The sequence below is a fragment of the Cibotium barometz genome, chromosome 31 (genome assembly GCF_041138505.1).
Source record: "Cibotium barometz isolate CiBa-2024 chromosome 31, ASM4113850v1, whole genome shotgun sequence".
NCBI lineage: Eukaryota > Viridiplantae > Streptophyta > Polypodiopsida > Cyatheales > Cibotiaceae > Cibotium > Cibotium barometz.
Genome location: NC_141076.1, coordinates 51,114,926 through 51,122,770, shown reverse-complemented (window position 1 = coordinate 51,122,770; position 7,845 = coordinate 51,114,926). Strand labels below are relative to the sequence as shown.

The 7,845-nt window shown below is 36.9% G+C and overlaps 1 pseudogene; it reads left to right on the top strand.

The window, feature by feature from the left end:
- Window positions 1-929: 929 nt before the first annotated feature.
- On the top strand, window positions 930-4,078 carry LOC147621009 (uncharacterized; annotated as a pseudogene).
- The last annotated feature ends 3,767 nt before the right edge of the window (window positions 4,079-7,845 follow it).

Sequence of the window (7,845 nt, the reverse complement as noted above, 5' to 3'; positions counted from 1 at the left end):
AATGTATTTGTAGATCTAAACACTTGTTTGGATTTTGAAGTAGATAGTTTGGCAAGGGTTGATCTCATTGAGGATGAGATTGAACCGTAGCCCATCATTGATATTGGCTAAACTATTTTACATACTGTCTCATTCTCCTCACCTCACTTAATTTTTGTATATGTGGGTTTGCAAAAAAGCATTGATGTTTTTGTTAAAATTATGTGCTTTGGTAATCATGGGTAATTTTTGAAAAGCAGTGATGTATATTTACCAGCCTACACCAAAATCTCACTTTTTGTATTCTCTGTTTTGCGTCTAAATACGCGTCTAATTCTCAATGTAGATGCACTAATAGATGCGCTAATACACACGTAAATAGACGTGCTGTTAGACGTAGTGTTAGATTCTCAGTGTAGACGCGCGAATAGACGCGTCAGTACACACCTAAATACACGTGCTATTAGACACGCTGTTGGACGCACCCGTAATTTCTCTATTCAAGCAACGCCTATAGACGCGCCTGCTATTTTGCGCGTCTATCAAGTGCGTCTATAGTTGCTTTGTGTTGTTGTGTATGCATAATGTATAGAATGCTTAATAGAAAGCTTTGATGGAGAGCTCTCCATCAAAGCTCTCTATTAGAGCTCTAGGGTTAGGGAAAGGGAGAGGAAAGAGAGGGAAAGGGAGAAACGGAGAGAGGAAAAGGGAGAGAAGCTCACCTAAACCCTATTTTCAAGCTTTCCATGAAAGCTTGAAAGAACACATAAAAGCATGAAAGAGGGAAGAAAGCAAGAAGAGAGCTTACCTTGGAGAAGGATACTTGATTGATTGAAGAGGTTTGAGGGATGAGTAGAGGTGGGAGGAAAACTCACGCTGTAGGCGTAGCTATGCATGTGGAGCAATAGGGAAGTAGGTAAACATGTGTAGCAATAGGGAAGTAGGTAAACATGTGCACCAATAGGGAAGAAGGTAGGTATTGACACCTACCCGGCATCGATCTAGGCAGGAGTGACAGTTTCGTAGGTCGCTGCCAAGCAGTGAAATTTCACTCTACTGGTGGCCAGCGTGTTTTGTTGCTGTGCATTGAAAAAATGCTATTGTGGTTCACTGTCTAAGAGCGAAAACCTAGGTAAATTTCTGTTTGCAGTACTAGATGTTGTTGTGTGTTTTGTATGAACCCTAAATATTCCTGAAGTGAGTGCTATAATGTTTGCAAATGGTTTAGGAGTTGTTGCAAATACAAACATTTGGCATAAGAGAATTAGGCATGTAAATGTGCAAAGAATGAAGTCTATGTAGACTAAAGAAATTGTGACAAGGTTGCCTAAGTTTAAGGTTGAAGGGTATGTAGAAAGTATGTGAAGCATGCCAATTTGGAAAGCAAACAAAGCATGTATTTCCACATGACAGAAATGTGAGCAGGAATATAGTAGATGTTGTGTATTCAGATATATGGTGTCCCCCCATGAAGACTATGTCTATGGGTGGCTACAGGTACTATGTTGTGTATTCAGATATATGGTGTCCCCCCATGAAGACTATGTCTATGGGTGGCTACAGGTACTATGTAACATTCAATATTAATGACCACATGAGGATAGTGTGGGTGTATTTCATGAAGGAGAAGAGTGAAGTTTTCACTCATTTTCATAATTTCAGAGTGATGGCTTAAAAGTAGACACGGAAGCATGTGAAGTGTCTAAGGTCAAATGGAGGGGGAGAATACTTCTCCAATGAGTTCTCTGATTTCTTGCGGAAGAAAAGCATTCAGAGACAGTTTACATGTAGATATACTCCGCAGCAAAATGGAGTTGCTGAGTGGAAAAATAGACACTTTGCAGAGATAGCACAAGCATTGATGGGGCAGAGGAGAATATGCCGCATAGCTATTGGGCTGAGGCTATGTCTACAACAGTTTATATTATGAACATGCCTCCTACTGTAGCCATGCATGATGTAACACCAGAGGAGAAAGTTACTGGCAAGAAACCTGATTTGTCTCGCTGGAAAGTTTTAGGATGTATTGCATATGTGCATGCTCCAGATGAGTTGCATACTAAGCTAGATGCAAAGGCAAAAAAATGTGTGTTTATTGGGTATTCCCTTGAGCAAAAGAGATATAGATGTTATAATCTTGCTACTCGTGAATTGAGGGTAAGCAGGGATGTTGTATTTGATGAAATAAGTAGTTGGTATACTGCTGAAAAAGATGTTGTTGGGGTTGATGTAAGTGGAAATATGGATGCATAGAATGCAAGTCAACAATCATAGTCATTGAGTGGACTAAGAGAGTTCTCATGCAACGGTTCTGTTGATAGACCATGGAGTGGAAGGCTGCATCATAATACCAGTCTTGGAAATGTAGTTAGTACATCACATAAAGGCAAAGAGAAAGTGGTTGAGCCCCTTGGTATGCTTGATATTTATGTAGGGCATTCTCTTGTTGATGGAGAGTCTAGTGTCTTGGACATGAGCCTTGATGAGGAGCTCAGGATTCCAGCAGTGAGGACAACTAGTATAAAGAAGTCTTTGGAAGCCATGAATGCAAAGTTACGAAGATCTAGAAGAGTCAAAAACCTTGTGCAGAGGTTGACTTACGATGGTTATGTGGCACATCACTATGATCATATAGCAAAAGTTATGCAAGTTATATAGCCCACATGTTTTGATGAGGCTATTGGAAATGTGTATTGGGAGAAAGCTATGAATGAGGAGATGGATGCATTAATGGAAATGAGACTTGGGATTTGGTGACATTTACTGAAGGCAAGAAAGCTATTAGATGTAAGTAGGTATATAAGGTGAAACATAACAGTGAAGGTAGCATAAGCAGGTACAAGGCTAGATTGTTAGCCAAAGGATATGCGCAGACACATGGGATTGATTATGAGGAGATATTTGACATGGTTGCAAAGATGGCAACTGTGAGAGCTGTGATTGTGATGGCTACAAATTAAAAGATAGCAAGGAGGAGAATTCAGATGATGCTTTGGACAAAGATGCCAAGGAAGGTGTTGTGAGAGCTGAAACGGAGTCATCCACAACGAGCACTTTGCTTGGTGGATCAAAGACTGAACAGTCTTCTGATGCTGGGACTAGTAAGTCTTCAAGGGTATCTGGAAACCTCTCTGTAGAATTAAATGCAGCAAAAAATTCACATAAAGATTATGGCATACAGCTGACAGCAAGGAGTTAGCAGATTTGGTCTCTCAAAAAGGGTATGGGTATCTGGAGAATTGTGATTTACCACCTTCACAAAGCTCCCTTACATGGAAGGGATCTTTGGCAAGTTGTGACTTCACTACCTCTAGATCTATCCAGTTTGGTACCCGTCCATCTGTAGACAAGTTTCTCTTAGTTTCACTGCGTGTTAGACACGAGCTAACTCAACTGCCAGATCCAACACCAATTTGTGAGCATCTGTCAAGTGTTTCCCAACCTCTTGCCATCCCATCAGCTCTACCACGAGCTTCCACCCGAGACAGGTAAAGATTAACTTCTCATTTGCATCCGATATCAACAGGATACAAGGTGTGATACTTGACAGGCTTCAGAGAATTCAGCCCGATGGTGCTTCCGTTGGCTAACATGTTTTTTTACAGTTCTGATGATTGGAACACAAACTGGAAAGCGAGTAGTGGAAAACGTGTTGGTGTTACTAAGCGAGGATATGGGACACTCGGTGAGGGTCTTTGCCATACACAAACACGAGCAAGGCAAGCAGAGAAGCTTGCAGCACAGGCATTGCAAGAGAGAGAGAAGCTTGTGCAGCTGCTATTTAGAGAGGCATGGACTGCTCGTACCTACAAGGAGTGGGTGCAGACTCTGGAGTTGGAGAACTTGTTGCTTAAGATGTGTTCTGGAAGTGATTTGGAGGTCTGGATGGACAACAAGATTTTGAAACCTTCTACTGCTTCTGAGCAGATAGGAAATAACCCTTGGAATGGAGCATGGGTTGGATATTTCTTGCTTACTGAGCCCAGTTTTTCTTTTGTGAATGCAACTGTTGTCTATGGGAGTACTGATTGTGCAGGGGGTTTCTTTCATGATGATTAATGACCTTTCTGGGTAGAGTGTTGTTTAGAGTACCTTTACTGCCTTCCCTTAAGAGCAATATTGAAGTGCCTTACTTGCTTCTGTATTTATTAAAGCAATTGAGCTTAATTGTAGTTAACTTACCACTTAAATTCTATGCTTTGAGCTCATTTTTTAGTATTCGCGGGAAAGGGTACCCTCAGCTTACATTGAAAAACCAAACCCAAAATGTCTACTTTGAGTGTCTCTAGAAGGAATTGAGCCTGGTGATAAAAACACAATATAAGTGTAAAACTTTCAGCTATATTTTCATCAAATTTTTTTGGCACATGCTTTAAAGTCTTAAAGTCTTAACCCAATTTATGCTTGTACATCAATGCCAATTGTATGTGTTAACCCAATTTATGTTTGTACATCAATGCCAATTGTATGTGTTAAAGGTTGGTTCAAGACCCACCTGTTAATAATATGGGTCACACATGTAGCACACTTCCTCTCTGTTCTGTTCGTGTAAATAACACACTATGTTTTATTGTCCCGAGTATATTGTGTAGTTGTGTTTTGATGAAAACAAAATAGATAAATGCAAATTTCAAGTACATAAGTATATTTGTTTGTAAATTTAATATTTAAATTAAAACTTAATTAACTAAAAGTACTTATTTAAAATAACTTGATATCAAAGTGACAGTGATAGTAAATAAACTAAATAATAAATATTATACTAACTTTAATAAAAAATTAATGAATTAATTAAATTATAAATTGATTTAATATGAAACATATTTAATGACATGTTAATAATAGCCTTCATACAAGAATTACAAAGATCAATGATACATGCTCATGTCCACACCTATTTATATCCACACTCCCATTCACTTGAACACCCATGCTCACTTGAACATGCTCATGGATGTGCACACCTATTTATATTCACACACCCATTGTCCACCATCTCTTGTATGACCTTAAAGCATTACATTTGCTAATAAACTTAGGTAAAGTTTAATATTAATCTATATGTGCACAACCTTTCATACCCACTCACCCATCATTCATCATTTGTATGACCTTAGAGTATTACCTTTGGTTAACAACTAAGGCAAAGTTTGATACACACCACATTACACATTCATGGTACTAATTAAACCTCACCTTGTTTTAGTAGATCAATAGAAACATGTTCACTTGTTAGTAGATCAATAACAACATGCTCATCAACAACAATAAACGACTATTAACTTGTTTTCACAAGTTCCTTGGAAAACTTACCAGAACTACCAAGCTTGAACCATGATCAAGCTTCACCCTTGTGTGTCAAGAGACACTCCTTAGGTGGTCCTCTTGCACTCATTATCACGTTGAGGTGGCTCCGTGAACCAAAGGTATTGCGTTTGATGAAGCAATGACTTGTGTTGTAAGTATGGCCTTGATCTACATGTTTGGAATGCCTAGACCGACAATAAGAGAGAATAAAAAGAAGAGATGAGAAGATAAGGAGAAGAAATGCATGATTTACAGAATGTCTTTACCTTTCCAAAACCTTAAGCATAAACATGGACAAATTAGGCAAAGTTTGATATAATCACACTTTCAAAGTATAAATTCATGGTATTAATTATTAGTATAGCTACATTAATAGCGATAAATTCAATAACAACAAACACTAATGACCATTCACGTGTTTCCATAAGGTCTCAAGAAAAGTTACCAAACAATGAAGCTTGAGGCATGGTCAAGGGCTTCAATTTTATGTGTTAAGAGCTCACTCCTTAAGTGGTTATCTTACTTTCATTAATCAAGGTGACTCCTTATGTTGTAAATGTTGTTGCTTTTAGTAAGTAATGGCTCGTGCTTGGGATGGTCTTGGTCTACATGCTTGCAATTCATAGATCCACAAGAAGAGATAATAAAAAGAAGAGAGAAGAAATGTGTGATTTACGGGATGGCATTGCCTTCTCAAAACCTAAGCATCAACATAGCACTACACACTTACATAGAGTTGAAATAGTGAGAAATACTAGAGCGAACACTCATTCTAGTCTTACATAAATGGGAAATAGTATTACAATATATCACTAATATACTTCACAAGTCTTTTCTCACTAGGTCTCCCAAGAATAAATGACCCAAGAGTGTCCATTCACTAGTTCTAAAACATTACAATAAGTTTTACCTTGCTTGCTTTCCTAATGATACATGATCTCGGGGGGGTGCACTACTAAGAAGCCCTATGTATTACGTGCATTTATCAAGGGGTATTAAAAAAACCCCTTAACTGTGAATTTTTCACGAATAAAATGGCCCCTTTTTCTTTATGGACTTACAGGTTTTTTTTTCAAAATAAAAAAAAAACCCCTTTTGTAAATGTATTTCTGTAAATTTACCAAATCCCTTCATTTGAACTCACGTGCTATACTCATATTTTTGGGTGAAATCCCCGAGTACATGATTAATGGCCAAGATGTGTGAACAACCTCAACTTGGAAATAAAAGGCTTGAGTTGTTGGAATGCTCCATGTTAATCAAATGAATTAACAAATTTCCCTTATAATGAAGAGATATTTAGCCTTTATAAGACGTCTTTAGGATAAACCTAATACTTGGCAATTATAGGCTTGAGTTGTTGGAGTGCTTCATGTTATAATCAAATTAATTAACATATCGCCCTTATTTTTCTTAATCATGTTCTCATAATTAGATTGAAATTGTGGTCCCTTTGAGAGGCCTTAGGGCCTTACTATAAAGACGACTACAATTGAGAAACCATTATAGGATTCTAGAGGTTGCAACCTATAAAATTGACATCATTCAAACTCTCATTGGCTCTTGGATAGTTGTGGAGAAATCCGGCTTGGTGTTGAGCATATAAATAAGATTTGAGCATTATGATCACTACTAGGAGATCTTGGATGTCTAGTTTGGTCCTTGTAAGAATGTCCAGCTAAACATACACTTTATGGGCCCTTTAGGGTTAATAAAATCACAAAAAGAGAACGTGCATTTAGTATTTTAAAATATAATCCCAAATCTTTACAAATATTTTAACCGAATTTAGAATCCAATTATTTAGAAGATTTGAGAATATTGACATTTTTTAGTATGAAATAAGTATTGGAGGGATTCAAAACTAATACTTACTTTTTAAATTTTTGATTTTAAAAGTAATGAAAGAAGGCATAGTTAATAACTCCAAGTGGAATTCTTACAATCTTCATATTGAGCTTGATAAAGAAAAAACAAAACATATTGAAAAAACCAAATCATTTTCTAAAATTTCTAAAATAGAGATGGAGAACTTGTGGATTCTAGTAACAAAAAAAGTGATCTACTCTTTGTACCGTAAAGATCTTTAACAACTTCTTTTCAAGTACTTTTTTATGCCACATATACTATGAATTTTATTAGAGATGGGATTAATGGCTTAGTATTATCATCCTACCATCATATGGCTCATCATGTGGATCTCCTTAAATTGATGTTCTAAGATGACATTTAGTTTGGAGTTTTTTTAGCAAGAGAGATTAAGAGGCACTATCAATAATTTCTTAGAAAAAATTCAAAATCAGAACAATAATACACCTTGAAAAATAACTTTGAAAATCAAGGAAAAGAAACATAACCATGGGTATTAGGTGAAGATAAAAAAAAATCAGCAATATTGAACCGCTTAAGATTGGTGGTGGAGGTTGAATACAAGCTGCAACATATATGAAACTTTGTTTTTTGTTTTATTATAGAAATAATAGATCTTAATCCTTTTTTAATTAATTTTTGGTTACTGTTGCATCCAACTAAAGAGAATGTAGACCCTCTCTTAGTAAG